Source organism: Heliconius melpomene, chromosome 5, assembly GCF_056956725.1.
Source record: "Heliconius melpomene rosina isolate 202511_hmr_F chromosome 5, ASM5695672v1, whole genome shotgun sequence".
NCBI classification, from domain to species: Eukaryota; Metazoa; Arthropoda; class Insecta; order Lepidoptera; family Nymphalidae; genus Heliconius; species Heliconius melpomene.
The window spans coordinates 8,548,572-8,566,014 of NC_140393.1; the positions used below are offsets into that span (position 1 = coordinate 8,548,572).

At 32.1% G+C, this 17,443-nt stretch overlaps 1 protein-coding gene across 1 annotated transcript in view; it reads left to right on the forward strand.

Moving 5' to 3' along the window:
* Positions 1-1,188: 1,188 nt before the first annotated feature.
* Positions 1,189-17,443, forward strand: part of LOC146539197 (SH2 domain-containing protein 4B-like) — a 35,365-nt gene continuing 19,110 nt past the window's right edge. The window contains exon 1 of the mRNA XM_085185559.1: positions 1,189-1,370. The gene's annotated coding sequence lies outside the window, so the exon portion shown is untranslated. The remainder of the gene's footprint in view (positions 1,371-17,443) is intronic.

Below are 17,443 nucleotides of genomic sequence, written 5' to 3' on the forward strand. Positions count from 1 at the left end.
GGAAGAAGCCAATTTTATGTTTTAGTTTACATGAATAGCCTCTAATCAAATAAAATCAATATAAATAAAATCGCTTTTTATTAAACTTTACGCATCACAACGATTTAAGTAACTTAAAGTCACAATTTCAGTCTATGGCCACGTGGGATGACTCTTAAGAAAATAATACTATAAAAAAAAGACAGATAATAAAATAAATATTTTTTTAACTAAATATAAAGTCTAACAATTAAAAAAAAATAAAGGAATAACATCTTATGGTATAAAATAAAAATTTTGACAACACCTCAAGATAAGGTACAATTGAACATCGATACACAATGGCTTTCAACATTGTAGGCTAACAGGACGATTGCAGTCAACATAAGTATGTGTAGTCTTTCTATATATCTTATGGGGGCAAAGTATACATGTTTTTCAAGAACCCAAAACTATTTTTTTAGCTTCATGTTCAATAAATGATAGATCAGATCGCGAAACGCGAGTCAAAGTCATTCTCAATTCTTAGAGTAGTTTAGTATACGAAACGCATATTTGATAAAGTGCTATTTTCTTTATAAAATGTCGTCGTCCAATTCTTTTGTTTGATGTTGAGTATAAAGTACCCATATATTTGTCCCTGACGTGCTTAGTCGATCATTTTTTTCCATTTTATCATAAAAACTAAAAAAATTGAATCTTTTTTACGTAAATTATATTTATATTACTAAAATATATAACAAATAATGCAAAATAATATATGATATATAACAATAAAAACATTTCAATACAAATAATACAATTAAAATATTAAAGTATATTTTGTAATATTTTAAAAATGTATGGTGTTTTCAAATCATTATGTATGGGAAACATGGACGTCGGGTCTGACAGACCCAGGCCGCGTTTAGAAAGTTAAATACTCACGTGTTTTGAACCCAGAGACACAACCACTGCTATCTACATTCATTTTGTCACTAATACGAAAGGTACTGAGCGACTCAGTGGCGGAGGTCACCGAGAAGTGGCCGATTTGTAGAATTCGTAGACCTAGATGGGTCTGTGAGACCCGACGTCCATACTTAAAGGTTAATTTAAAAATTTACATATTATCGCTAAAAAGACCAACATACAATCTTATTTATCTTGTTCCTTTCCCATTCCATAATGTACAGAACCCTAAAGACATTTAGAATGGCACAGCCGCGCCGGCAGTCTGTGGAGAGCGCGTCACCACGTCGGACGTGTTCGAGCGCTCGTCTCTTATATCGAATATACGCAAATATTTTTTCTTTTATACAAAAAGAAATAGGTTTATCGTTTCTATTGTGGCCAGTGTTGTGATATCGTGCTTAGTGCTTTGTGGAATCTCTTCTCTTGAACCCACAATTGTAAGTTTCTAATTCATTTTTTATGTTTATGAAAGAATGAAAGTATAAATTTTTAACTGAAATCTCTTGAGTTGAGAAATATTTAATGTTGGGTTTAAACGTTAATTAGAGATTGCTACTTTAATTATATTTTTGATAATTAATTTCATATTTTGTATTTTTTTAATCTGGATTGAAAGCGTCAGTGTCTGACGTGACATTCATGTACCATAACTGCATAAAGTGCATAAGTCTTTTGTTTGTTTCTTACGAAAACTTAAATATCAACGTCTGGATAAGCTTTATGGATTCATTGTTTTTTTTATTTATTGTATGTAAAATTGAGAATAAATAAATTGTTCTCCACTATTCGCCCATTATTTTTATTTTTTATGGGTGGTATAATACAATGCTGCACTAATAGTGCATTCATTTCATAAATTACATTAATTAATGTGTACTTAAAATCTAATTAAAATATATATTAAATACAAAAAAAACAAGGCTAAATATTAAAAATGCGTCTATTTTTTAAATTTATTTATATAAATAATTGAAAGACACACAGCCTCCGTACTCATAGCAGAATAATTTGATGCGTAATATATTCTTATCAATAGTAGATATTAGCTTGGAAGTTTGATTATGCTCATTGTAACACAATTATGTAATTTTTAGGATTTAAAAGTGACTATTTTAATACTTCCTTTTTTCATTTTCTCGCTCTGGTTCTCTTTGGCAAAGCTCGGCGTTGATTTGCGCCACTTCACGACCACGAAATGCAATTCTCACAATAGGTCGTAACACTAGTTTCCCAGGTTCCCTCTGTTTACCCTGCTATGCGGGATACAGCGTGAAGATAAATGTTCCTTTCTTTTTTTATTTTTTTTTTATAATGCATTTTTTCATTATTTGCATTTCAGCATTATGTTATAATTTTTTATAACATAATGCTGAAATTTAAATTCCATACTTTCAAAGTGAATAAAAAAGTAATAATGTACAAACCTCTATTCTGAGACTGACAACAGTTTTGGAGGGAACGAAATATTTGCAAATAAAAATGGCGCCCTAATTTTTTTACACATTATTATTTTTAAATACCTAATATTTTTTAAATTAATATAATAATTTTAGTATATTTCTTTATAAATAATTGTTTTTTTTTATTGTGTTTCTTTTGCTTTTTACACTAGACCTCAAAAACAAAATGGAGCTCAAAAACCACCAACCAATGATTACAGTATAAGAATTAAGATAATTTTAAAATAGTGTTGTTTCTCTATAAATGGAGTAAATATAAGCTTTGATGGCTACGGTACGTGAGTCACAATAGCGATTAACGGTATATGGTATAACACCCCACCATGACAAACTACTTTGTGATGATGAAGTTATGACTTAACATGTTTGTTTAGGACCTTCTCTTCGCTATCCTAAGAAATTTTTACTTTGTAAGAACGATTTTTAGCTTAAAATATATGAAAATATTTAATGTCGATTTAATTTATACAGTTAAAATACCAGTGTCCTTTTTTTACACCTTCACGTTATAGACATAGGGAACCTAGAGATATGATAATGATAATGGAACCTATTACCGTTGCGTTTACAGGCACGTTTACTTCCCATATACATATTGTTTTTATTATATTTTATATTAAATATTATTAATTAAACGTTAATAGATATCTCTGAGTGTTGTAGTTAGTAAATTAATGTAGGTTAATTAAATATATATTATATGAATGTAATTGATCCTGTTTGACCTATTTTTAAACAGAAACGCGTGATTATAGACACGTTTTATAATATAGTATTACTATTAAGTAACTGGTATTCTGTAATTTTAATATGAATAAAAAAGTGACGTTGACGTTGCAGGTATTTATTAGGGTATGCAGAGAGACCCTAGTGTTGAGACACTCCGTTCCCCACTTTCTGTCCAATTTATATTATTTATTTTTTTCTCATATTGAATGGCGAAACTGAACGCAGTGAATGCATTGATATAAATGCATATTAATTATATAATTTGCTCCTAAATTATAAAATAATGATTTTACCTCCAAATTAAAAAAAAATAAACGAAAAAAAAAACCAAATATTAACAAAACACTTATCAAAGGCATCACTCACAGATTAGATACTTATGTGTTGTTTAACTCAATTTGGTACAATGATGTGCACTCACTGATAACAGAAGATAGCTTTCCAAAGAAAAATATTATAACTGACGCATGTTTTTTTATGACATTATTCTTTATTGGCCTGCCTATATAGTTGGGTGGCGGAACTAAACGCCGCAACGGTGATTATTAGTCTGTCAAATATAGCCTCGTCATTGGTTTTGTAACCCTGCTAAAGCGATTGTGGTACGCTCATCCCTCAGCAAGGTCACCTTCATTAGTACCTAAAGGTTCAATTTTCATTAGTAATTACGAACAAAACATTCCTTTGTGCTAGGTTCAAGGTTCGTCTCCTTGTTAACGCAATTAGCTATCATAATACATTTAAAACAATCGAAGTAAAGATTGCTAATGTATTTAATATTTAATTGGATTTATTATTGTTGTTTTATTACATGAGATGCTGTAAAGGCTAAGCGTGAGTCGATATATCTGGAAATGGTTTCTTTTTATTTTTCTTTTGTAATATCTTTGTGCATTATTCTTATTGCGGTAGGCACAAAGGAAAATGAAATAAATGATTTCTGAAGAATATCTAGGTTGACCCCCGTTAAACACAGCATCGATGATACTGGAGGAAATTACATATATGATATGAAAAACCTTTTAGATGACAGTGGAAGAGGCGAAAGAGACATGCAGAGATCGTAGTGTTTAGCACTGCGTTCTCTCTGACTTGATAAAGAGTAAAAAAATTTGTGAAAATGAATGGCGTATTACCCAATGATAATAAGAAATCGAATCTAGGTTTACAACTTCTGCCGCTGCAATCGTAAAAATTAATAACATGTTATTGAGTGAACGAAGTAATCCATTTATTTATAAAAACAACAAAGATTAGATAACAATTAGTAAAAATAAATCATAACAATGAAACAAAAGATTGAAATGCATTTCTTTTGGAAAAGTCGCAAAATGTCGGTTTTGAACGAAAGTTGTGAGTCGCTCTGGTGTCGAGGCAAAGCGCGGCGTTTAGTTCCGCCACTCAACACGCAATGCCTCCAGAATTCGGCGAAGTGGGGAACAGATTGTCTTAACTCAAGATTCCATCTGGCTACCCTTCTGCGTGCGGGTTACAGCGTAAAGCTGATTAAAAAAAGTTCATCTTATTAGGATATCCATATATGGCATAGTTAACATTTTAAACTTAATCTTGTCACGTATCAATCCAATTTTACATACTCTCGTTGAATAAAACATTTGGCAGTCTAAAGCTATTTTTGGTATAGAAGTGTAATTTGACCTGAATGTGCCTTGCAAAAAAACGTAATGGTGCTCTTGGGGTTTCTGATTTTAGTTACAGATAAGTAACTTTTATAAGTGAACCTGAGGCCAGTCGTGGCGGGGGGCCATAAGTGTGCGACAGTAAATGGAATAGGTTGTGGGTTTCATTCGCACTCTAGGAACAACAGAGTGTTTTAACATTAGGTTCCCGAGTTCACTCTCCCTAGCCGACCGAAGTTGCGCACATAGCGTAACTTTAATAATTCAAATTCAAAATATTTTTTATTCAAATAGACGAACAAAAGAAATAATTGAGATTTGTAAATTAACTATCCAGTGGAACCAGTTCTTAAGTTGAACCTGACTCACACACTATTTATAATAACAATCATAAAAAAAAAACATAATTACAATAAAAACTATCATTAATCAACAACTTTCTTCGGAATGACAAACGAAACGTCATTTTATAGCTCCACAGATAATATATTATAAATATAACTATTATTAACACAATAAAGTTATCAAAAATCTTAGAATTAGTTAGAATGCGTGCGACGTGCCGACCGCTAGTGTTGTCACGCCACGCTTTCACGGGAATTGTCTTGCATAAGCAACTGTTGGCTGTATACATTAAGTACTTAGTCTTACATATCTCGACCGGGAAGTCGCTGTCTTGAATGCCAATGCCCCGCTTTTGCGCCTGTCACATTGACATAACTAACTGTAGATGATCTAATATAATCTGTATGTATATGAAATGTGCATCTATATTATCTATTATTTATATATTACCTGTATAAGTAAAGAGGCAGTTGTGCGTTGGGTCAGAATTAGGCTATAAACGAGACGGTTGTGAGTTCGATTTCCACTCGGAATAAATAATTTCATTTCGGTAAGGAGACAAGGAAAGATGTCGAGTTTCTACACCCAATGTCTTGAAATTCTATGCAGGAATAAACGTAAAGCAGCTTTTTCAGGGTTCCGTACCTTTTAAGAAAAAAATTATAAGCCCACTTGTCTGTCTGTCTGTCAAGATCCTTTAACTCAGGAATGCTTGGAAATATCGAATGGATTTGGAGATTCAAATCTCCTCAGATCTACGGCACCATGATTTCCTGAGCTGGTCAAACCGTAAAATAAATATTATAATGATTGTTATACTGTTGCCTGCAAGAAGATGCGATCTTATTAGTGTTGTAGTGTGATAACACATTACATTTACATTTTCTATCGATAAATGTTTGAGTATAAAAATGTTTAAAGTAAACGCTTGTTACGGATTCGATTCCCGACTTTCACCATAAAGACTTTATGAATTATTATGCTATAATATATCTATTAATAGTATTATATGACACAATACTCAGTAACGTTACTTCCTTGCATAATGCTTCCATGAATTAAATATAGTGAAAACGTGAAGTATCTACGTGACAAGCCTTTGTGTCTTACCCAAATGAACTATTATGTGATTCTTGTATGTTAATTTGATGTGAATGTCATATTGGAATATGTGGGGCACGTCTACACGCTCAGCAGGGTAGGCAGAGGGAACCTAGTATTAAAACACTCCGTTCCTCTTTACCTAGGCTGCTCCATGCGGGATACAGCGTAAAGCTGAAAAAATCATTGTAAGCGGTTGATTCACTTAGTATTTGTCTCACTTATTGAAGTGTTTCTGGATTCTAAAGTGGTTTTAGGAGAACTAGCCTTACTTTTTACGACCTTTTGATTCATTAAAAAATAAACAAAAGACAAAAAATTTATGATTGCAATTTAATTTAATATTTCGCGTCATTAATAGATGTTTTTCTTTAGAAAACTTATATTTCTCTTTACTACTTATTAGAAATTAGTCTGTCAGTGGCATTAGAAAATAGTCTCCATCACAAGCACTAACTTTTGCTAGAAAACAAAGACAAAATAAATGTTTATGCCTTCTCAAAACGTTATCCAACGTAACTAATTGGCTGTAATATATTGAAAAGTCAGTAACTTTCTCTGTTCGTGCACGTTTTGAGTTGAGTTGCTTGTCATAACCTGTCACCGTTTGTTTGAATAACTACTGTACTAGCGAGGCTAGTCGTGGTTTGGTTGTGGATTCGATTCCCGATCGAGGGAATGAATTATTAATTGTTTGTTGTTACCAGTCAACACAGAATGCCTTTATAATTCGTCGGAAAGTGGGAAACGGAGTGTCTTAACACAACACTAGGTTTCCTCTGCCTTCCCTGCTGTATGCGGGATACACCGTGAAGCCATTATACTAGTAGTTTCTATTGCATGTTTAAATGCATCTGTTTTAATAGTTGCTTTTACAATGTTATTGCTTAATACTCTCCTTATTTAGATATATTACTATTGAGGCCAGTTGTGGCGCAGGGGTTCAAGCGCGTGATTGTAAACCCAAACAGGTTGTGGGTTCGATTCCCACTCGAGAAAATTTAATATTAAATATTTTTATTTCTTTGTCTGGTAACGAGGGAAGGCGTGGCGGTGAGTTACATCACTCTACACGTAATGCTTCTATATACGGAGAAAAGTTAGAAACGGATTTCCACACTAGGAAAACGGAACGGGAAGCTAAAAGTCTTATTTATTTCATAAAGACTTATAGTATTTAAACGAAATAATGATTTTTTTTTCTGTTATCTGTATTTTTGTATTATTGTGTGCAATAAAGTTTTTTCTATTCTATTCTATTCTAATTTTCTAAAAAACACCTATTTCTCACGACTTTTTTTATTGTGACTGACTCACTTGACATGACTCATATTTTTTTCAAATGATCTTGTGATAACAAGATAGCATTTACAAATTGTCATATTACATTTCTTCTATAATCTACGGGATTACTTGTTTCTTTATTTATGACAGATATTTTTATTGTGTAAATATTGATAAATACGAACTATAAGTTATACCTTACAGTTTATTTAAGAAAATTAAAATAGCTAAACACTGTAGCCCCTATCTAGGAGGGTAAAGAAAGATAAGCTACTGCTAAGACACTCTTTTCCTAAATTTCCGTCAATGTGGGAGACATAGCGTGATGTGAGAGACAATGTTGGACCTCGACACCGCCTCTTGTCACAAAAGCGAGAAAATGAATTCATAATCCTAAATGGAAATCGAATTTACAACCGTCGCTGGGTCACGACAGTTCCAAATCACCAAACTCTTCAGCAGAAAAAGCAAAAGCAACAAAAATATTACAAACAGCTACTTTTCTCTTACATCATTAAAAATATTTATTGAAAATACGTATAATTTCTATTTTAAACACTCAACTCTCAGCTAGATGACAGAGTTTAACATTAAGTAGTGTTTTTCTTTCCGCTCCAAATACGCACCACAATGGCGATAGCGGTTATCGTGCTCGCGTCATCAGAGTATGCAATTTGAACGCACAAGTCTTCATTGTTGTAGCCATGATGTTCATTGATTTTGTATATTTAAATATTAATTTGAGACCGTCGTGGTGCAGGGGTGTGACTGTAATTTGACGGTTGCGGGTTCAAATTTTGGGGAGGAAGGGTAGAAAAAAGGGGGATGAGCATTATGCCGTCTGGGCGGTCAGTCCAGCCGGATGAGACTCGGTTGCCTGGGGGAGGCCAAGCTTAGACGACAAGCGACCAAAGCGGCAGCTCAGAAAACAGAGGGAGATACCCACTTGAGGAAATTAATTATTATTTATTCATATTTCTTCGCCCTGGCAATAAGGCAAAAGCCCGGCATTGATAAGCAGAAGGATTCCATTAAGAGACTTGGAAATCGAACTCAAACTTGTTGCCAATCGTCTTCATCCAGCAAATCTCTACATCAAAATACAATTTCCAAGCCTGTCATATTCAATTTAAATATAGGTAATTTCTATTTAATCGATAATACTTTTAAGTAACTAATATTAATATTATTTATATATTATAATTATTATCAAGTTCAATAACATTTGAGATCTGTCGTCGACTAGTTATAGCTGTTACAAAAAATGCTATAACCACATATTACATTATAATTTATGCTTAATACTGCTTGTTGGTTGAATAACCGTCAATAAGACTTCTTACATAATTTTAAAGAATTAATATTAACAAACTTTGCCAGGCCCGTCGTGGTGACAGGTTGTGGGTTCGATTCCTGGTGGAGGAAATTTCTTTGCACTGGTGTCGAGGCAAAAGAGTAGCGTTTAGTTCAGCTATTCAGCACGCAATGCCTCCGGAAAGTGGAGAGCGGAGAGCGGAGTATCTTAACACTAGGCTCCCTCTGCCTACTCTGCTACATGCAGGATACAGCGAGAAGCTGAAAAAAAACTTTATTATCCTCGTTGCATTCCATTGGATTCCATACCTTATTTGTCAAGATCGGGACTTGTTTAGTTAGTGCATATTTCTTGTGTGCAATACACATGGACGGTACCAGGAAAATGTTTAGAGTTTTTATATAAATACAGTGTCTATATTATTATATATTGTTTTTTATATTAGGTAAAGTAAGCTTTCATCTTGGTACTATTTTATCCTACTAAACACCACTTACACCCGAATTAATGAAATGTAAGAAAAAACTACCAATCCATTAATCAACTTGTATCTAATATTTTTTTTAACTGACCTAATAAACTTAAAACGTTTAAATAATAAATATATTTCGATTGATATCTCTTTACGAATACATATTGGATTTACTTACAATTCAGGCGTGTGTTCGTGCGTCACGCGAAAATTGATTGCCAATTGAAGGCCCGTAACGAACCTTTGTTTCAAAATATTAAATTGTTAATTTTATATTATATTATATTTATTTATATTGCTAAACAAAGATGAATGATACAAATAGTATGTGTCAGAAATCATTCTATCTTCATTTTGGCTTTGGTTTTTGGTTTCCGAAAACGACGAAATGAATTTTTTGTTGTGATTAAAAGAAATAAATCTAAATAAGAACGTTTTCTTACTAGAAAGTTTTTTTTTTTGGTAAAATTAGTTATTTATCAATAAAATGGGCGCAGGCTCACAAGCGTCCAAACTGTACGAGTATTAGGGTTGTGGTGGACTTGACGGTATGAAATATCTAATATTTTCATTTCTCTGGTAACGTAGCAAAACGCAGCGTTGGGTTCCGCTTTTCAACCCGCGATGTCCCAGAATGCGTCGAAACGTGTTGTACGGAAGTGTTTTAATGAATAGTATTTTTACACTAGGCTTCTCTGCCTACACTACTATGTGAGAAGCTAGAAATAAAAAAAATAAGAATAAAAATAATAAATATTTTGTTATTTTATGTAGATTTTTTTAATATTAATATTATATTATGTTCTTTTTTATTATGTGTCCTGCACAGAAACAGTAAAAGAGAGGCACTGTATTATCGAGACGTCCCGACAGTCTTCCTGTGATAGCGGCCATTCTTCAAATATGTACATAATTCTTAATAGATAACCTTTAATGATCTTTAACATGCATTCTCCATTTTATGTTTCCTCTGAAGTCCCTTGCAACATTATTATCATTATTATCATTGGGTTGGTTTTGGTTCGTTGGAAGGGTTATAAAATGTAACTTTCTAAATATCTGTTTCTTAGTATATTTTTTAGTATAGTTCAAGTGATTCAAGTACATTTTTTTTATTGAAGAGAAGTTTTATTTAAAGTCTCGTAAACGCGAGACATAATGGGTTTGATTCCCTTTCGAGGAAATGAAATATTTAATATTTTACCTTTTTTACTCTACTAACGAGACAAAGCGCGGCGTTGAGTTCCGCCTCTCAACATGCAATGCTTCCAGAATTAGATGAAAATAGGAAACGGACGTGTTTAAATGGAAACGGAATGTCTTAAGTCTTAACACTAGGCTTTAAGGTGCCCTCTGCCTAATCTGCTATGTGCGGGATACAGCGTGAAGCTAAAAAAAGAGAAAGTAGATATTGCCTTCAGTGCTTCTTAAACGAAAAAAAAAATTCTACCTGAGATATCATAATTTACTAAGTAAGCGAGGATTTTTAATTTTCTTCTAACTGCGTCACAGATATAGTATTTAAAATTTAAAAAATAGGTAAACATTAGATAAGCGGTATTTCCTTATATCATTATAATCTAAATTTTGTAAATAAATAAAAAATCCCACGATAAATTAATTTCACAAAATGAAATGAGTTCATTAATGTATTTTTAGGTTAGTCTAATCTTAAAGTCATTATCATAATCTATTGTTTTTTTTTTCATTTATTATCTGTGACTAATGGCGGTTGTTGTTGTTTTTGTTCAATTTTTTTGGATTAACCTTAATAATAGGTTTTTTTTATAACAAATTAAAAACAACAGTGATCTATCAAGTGATGAAATATATTTTTGAATAGGAGCTTTATTTTTTCTGATATTTTACTTTAACAGAAATCGAATCCACTATCTCCACAACAAAACGTAGATAAAGATTGCAACATAATATTTAATTTCAATTTTTGCTACGCATTAATTAGGTTTTCTCTTGAAATTAAAATTTTAATTGTTTTAAAAAAAAACTCGCACTTTCGTCACCCAGTCTCAGCGAAAGTGAATCCTACGGATGACGTTTAATCGATGTGAGAACGTCTTTATGCTGTCATTGTCTTTCATATTTTAAAAATATAGATTTATTTTTAATAGCAACTTCGTTTGTATAGTTTGTTTTGGTTGAATGTAAATGTAAAGAGTATAATAGAATCATTTACAATTTAAAGAAGAGATTGAAATACAAATATTTTTTTTAGCTTCATGTTATATCCCGCAAATTTGTTTGACCCTGCAAAGCCTAGTATAAGATATTCTGTTCCCCAATGGTGCCGTGAGTGTTGAATGGTGGAACTCAACGCCGCGCTACTAGAGGAAATATTACATTTCCTTGCATGGGAATCGAATCCACAACCTGTGGCATTCAAAGTTTAACGGAGTATCTTAACACTAGGTTCCCCTACCTACCCCCCATATAAAAAAAAAATAATAAGTCTATAGTAATGTAGTTTTTTCATATACCTAATAGATAATATACATAATATGGTGAGACCGATGTAAACAGCCTATACTCCTATAGCCATTTTCACTAAAGCGTCGCACGGAGAAAGCGAGTTTATGTAGTGTCAGATATAATTGTCACCCAACTTTCTTGACACTGTGCAGGCGCACTCTTGGTGAATGATTTGCGTTTTTCACTTAAGTGTAGACTATAAGGTTTCTATGAAATATGAGTTAATTATTATCTTGAAGTAGGCTGTTTAATAGTTTATAATATACTAGGGTATATAGGTCTGTGAAAGGTTAAGGCGCCGATGAGTTTATTATAGAATAAACATATTTTTTTATTTGTTTACTTTATAAAACTAACTACGATTAAGACTAAAAACGCTATTTTATTTTATATATACATACATGTATGTATTACATATGTATATGTTTTTTTAATTAACTACTCGTCGTAAAAAATCGTTTATTTGTGTACTATATAAAAATACAATTGATTATGCACTGTTATTTCCTATATATAGATCTAGAGCATTCGGTACGCGTTAGCTTGATTTTTAACGGTTTTATATAAATTAACCTGATGATACGCTCAGGTAATACACACACGTGGTTGTCTCAATGGTCATCAACTTAAGTCATCTAAATATATAATATTTAAAAAAAAAATCTCATCGTGTTTCTTATAAAGTAAAGGAAATTGCATAACAACCTGTTCAAGGAAATTCAAATTTCTGTGGTATTCGAAGAAAAACTAAAAAAAACAATACCTACTTCTAAAATCACTCAGCTGTGTCCCAACATTTTCATAATAGCTGAATGTTTTCTAAAATATCTATTTGCTGGGAATATCGTAATTGACCTTGTTACTCCGTTAGATATAGAATGAATGATTTATATAAAAAAAAATCTTTAGATAGAAAACTAGCACAGATTATTAAAATAAATAATAAAAAAGTAAATATTTTAATAATCTGTGTTAACTACAAATTTTAATGGTATGGTACTTAAGTTCTTTTCTGTATATTTCTTTTAAAACAAATGAATATAAATAATTAAGTAAATATTTTAATAATCTGTGTTAGCTACTAATTTAAATGGTATGGTACGTTAGTTCTTTTTTTCTACATTTCTTATAAAACAAATGAATACAATTTTACTGGGGCACACACACAAAATAGCATTAGGTAATTTATAACAGAAAAGGATAAATATACAACATAATAAGGACGGAAACCGGATGTAGCGATAAGTTTATTTTTAGAACGGTCTACTGACTCTTGATAGCTAGACAAAGATAGGAGACTGAGTTGAGTTAGTTATTTTTAACTTTTTATTTCATAAAAATTTAAAACTCAACTTGTAAGACGTGACTATGGATTACTGTGTACATACCTGTGTCTCCATATATTAAAATATATTTAATTAATTTGGCCAAAAGGGTTTCATTAAAAAAAAACTATTTTTTACAAAAAATTGGCAACAAATATCTATATTTAGCTTCTAATTCATTGTAAATTGAGAAATATTTTTCTCAATCGTATTATTATACGATCATCAAAACAACAGAACGTTTTATTTATACTACTTAAGTAAACGATGCAATACCGATCTATTAATGGAGTTTGTTTTGATAATAAAAACATAAAATAATTTACAGTCCATGTCTCTTCACGCTGTATCCCGCACACATCAGGGTAGTCAGAGGAAACCTTTCGATTTTCTGCTGTCTCTGCTGTTCTGCCTCTCAGCATGTATCGGGGCAATACATGTTGAGAGGCAGAACTCAACGTCGCCCCTCTTACCTTCGTACCAGAGCAAGAATCGAACCTACAAACGTCCATTACAATCACAGGTTTGTGCCAGCGACACGCCGACAATATAAAATTTGATTTTAATTTTAAATCTAGTTCCTGCCATCAAACATACATAACATACATACATAACATAATAACAGGAACAAATCAATTTCCTATAGAGCGAGGTTATTCTTAAAAAGGCATAATAAGATAAGGACGTTTCATACTACCGGATTTTTTTCTAACATCGACACACATTCTAACGATGCGGAAAGAATTATGAATACGTAATTGTGTTTTACGTGTCTTAGTTTTCCATTTCTTAGCGATTGATTGGAAAAAAGTGATGTGAAATCTATGTGGAATGTGGAATGCGGCTTCTGTAGATTTGTATCTACTGCCTATTATAAGCCTAACTCTATTATAACTTCAAATATCTATCTTTATGATAATAAGATAAGAGATTGGAGGCCAGGCGTAGCGTAAGGGCACTAAAAGTAATTTTTTTATTAACTTTTTTTCACTAATTTTCACAATACCTACATGTTAAAAACTGGAATTTGGGAGTATCTCACTTTTTTCTACTTAGAAAAACGTAAATAAATTTAAATATTATATACACTTATTATTATTCCATTTTACGTTCAGTTATTGTTGAAATTACAAAAAACACATTTCTTCTAAGCGATGCAAAAATTTAATACAATATCTAACAAAAAATATAGGTTAAAACACTGTAAATCTAAAGCATATTATTATAATATATACAAATATGGAAATATTAAAATTATTTTAAAACAGAAAACTTGATAGTGATAAATCACCTGATAAAACTCAATTTCTTTATGTACCTACTCTACGTTTACCTGATCTAGATTGCAAATTATTCTTGGGTCAATATATCTTATTTATGTCGCGCCGTTTCTTCTTATATTATTATAAAATTCCGTATTCAAGACATGTCGAGGCCGTTGGGCGCAGTGGTGCAAGCGTGCGACTGTTAATTTGCTTGTGGATTCGATTCTCACTGGAGATGGATAAAATATTTAATATTTTCATCTTCTCGTTCTGGTAATGAGGAAAAGTGCGGCGTGGACATGTAATTAGCATGCGTCTGGAATTTAGTGTCTAGTGGAGAACGAAATGTCTTTATGGGAACGGAATGTTTCAACACTAGGTTCCCAGGTTCTGCTACGTGCGGGATTCTACGTGAAGCTAATAAACGTTATTTAAGAAACAATTGACATTGAGTTTTCCCTGTGTTATAGAAATGGGGTTGCTACGTTAATTTCTCCTACCATAAACGTAATGTCTCAAATATTGGGTATAAACAGAGATCGGAGTGTCTTAACCGACTTAATTAGGGTTTTAATGAGATACTATTTACCTAATTAGTGAGATTTAATTATAGATTTACACTAGACGTTAGCCACAAGCCACCGCTGGGGGTCAACGACCGAACACTTGTTTCGTAATTGCTCATTTCGCTACGAAAGTGAATTTATACTGAAATTATTGTCTCAATTGCATTTTCTTAAAAGTTTTATATTCAATTTATTATTTATTCAACAGATTTTTGGTTTAAATGATGTTTTTTTGTGATATGTTTATATTTTGTAACGTGATAGTGTCAGTAGGTTGAAAGAATGCGGGTTCTCTCTACGCCTGTGCTGTCGGTATATTGAATTACATTTGATATTAATTATAGAAAAATCTATATACATATAATAAATAACTATATATAATATAAATCCATTCATTATCATAATAGAGCAAAAAAAATGACTTGAAATTTTTTAAAATTAAAAATGATTTTAAAATTTTGTCCCTATATATTATTATTTTTACGTTTGTTTTTGCGTTTCACTAATCTCAGAAACGACTTAGCCGATTTAATTGTAGTTTTCACTATTGTTTTTTTGGCAAACTCTCCTTAACATTTAGTGTTTGTTTATAAAAAAATTTTGTGTATTTGTGAATAAAAAAGTTATGCCAATATAACATTTTTTGTTCACCGTTTTCAATGTATGGATTATTCCATTATTCCACAATTATTTTTTTTGTCTTAAAATTTATGATTGTATTAGATAACGAAAGTCATTTAAATGAGAAAAAAAATATTATGTAATTCAAGCGAATGAAGCCGTGAGTGGGTCTCTAGTTATAAATAAATATTGAAATTTATATATCTGTTAAATATGTGTGCTTAATTAGCAAATGTAAATAGTGTGCTGCAAATTAAAATAAATAATGATTCTCAGCAAAAAATATCTATAAAGCAAATAGACGAATGAGGTTGCAAGTATTATTATAAAAAAAAAACAAAAGTTTATTGACCCAAAAAGTGACATGTGGACATTACACCCGCATACAAGTGTACCAACGAATTGCACATTACAGCACAGAAATAAAAATGTGCGCTGAATACATGTATTAAGTTAGTCTGTTGACACGACAGGCAGTGGGTTCGATTCCTAATCGAGGAAATGGAATATTTAATTTTTTTTTTCTTGCTCTTGTCATTACCAGCATAGCGGCCTTGAGTTTCTCCACTAAATGCAATGCAATGGACCCAGAATTCGGCGGAAAGTGGGGAACAACAATGTCTTAATGGCTCTTCCTATTCTGCTACGTACGGAATGCAAAGTAAAGTAAATTATGATAATATTTAAGTTATATATTTATTAGTGGCAGTTTAAAATTCATAACTCGGAATGTTAAAATGCTTATTTTCTGCTATTTAGCGCTACAATAAAGCAAAACATTTTCACCACCTCTTCAACATGAAAAACAAAAATCACATTACAATAAACTCCAAAATGACAATACTTAACTATTCTAGTGACCCACTTCTCCGCATTGTTTCCCCATTCACCATTATTTGACGTTTGTATTGTGCTCCTTTGTTTGAATTGGCCACAGCTAATTTGAATGATACAAATTTCACTGTTCTGCTTTTAACAAGGATGCTCGTGAAGTGTGCCAAGGTGTTTCACCAAGGCCGTGGCCTGTGGACTCATGTGTGTGGGCAATTGTTTTTCAAATAAATAAGGCCGTGAAACACTGTAAACGCGGTGGTTCAGGGTTCGATCCCCACTCGAAAGCATCGTAGATAAAGGGCAACTATGAGTTCTGAACCTGACACCAGGTAATGTCTTAAAAATTTAGGTGAATTGAAAAAAAATAAAAAGAGAAAGTGAGTCTTAACGCAAGGTACTCTCTGTTTTTTTTGCTTATGTTTTGTTCAAACAAAACGTGACTGTGAAATAATTCAGAACCTCATTCGCCAAATATGACAGTACAGCCCCTTGCGTCATCATGTGGTCACAAAGCCTAAATACTGCTTGAATACCTAAACATTTTATTCCGAATATGTAAATACCTAACGGTATGAACAAGTTAACTTTAGTTCAAAGAAAAAGAGCGAAAAACAAAAACTTTCCCCAACTTTAGCTTCAAATTATATGTTTACCAGAATTATTATAGAGGCCCCCATTGCTCAGGGGCTTAGATGTGCAACTGTACATGCGAGTGGGTGTGGGTTCGATCCCCACTCGACGAAATGAAATATTTATTTAAATTTATATTATCATGTCTCTGATATCGAGGCAAAGACCGGCGTTGAGTTCCGCTACTCAATACGCGGACTTAACACTGGGTTCCCTATGCCTACCCTGCTGTATGGCATACAGGGTGAAGCAATTTTTTTTTCATTCTGAATGTGTAAATACCTAACGGCATGAACAAAACAAATATTTAGTTCAAAGAAAAAGAGCGAAAAACAAAAACTTTCGCCAACTTAAGTTTCAAATTATATGTTTACCAGAATTATTATACTGGAAAACGTGTAGGTAATGTTTTCTAAGGTATTTAGTACAGTTGTTA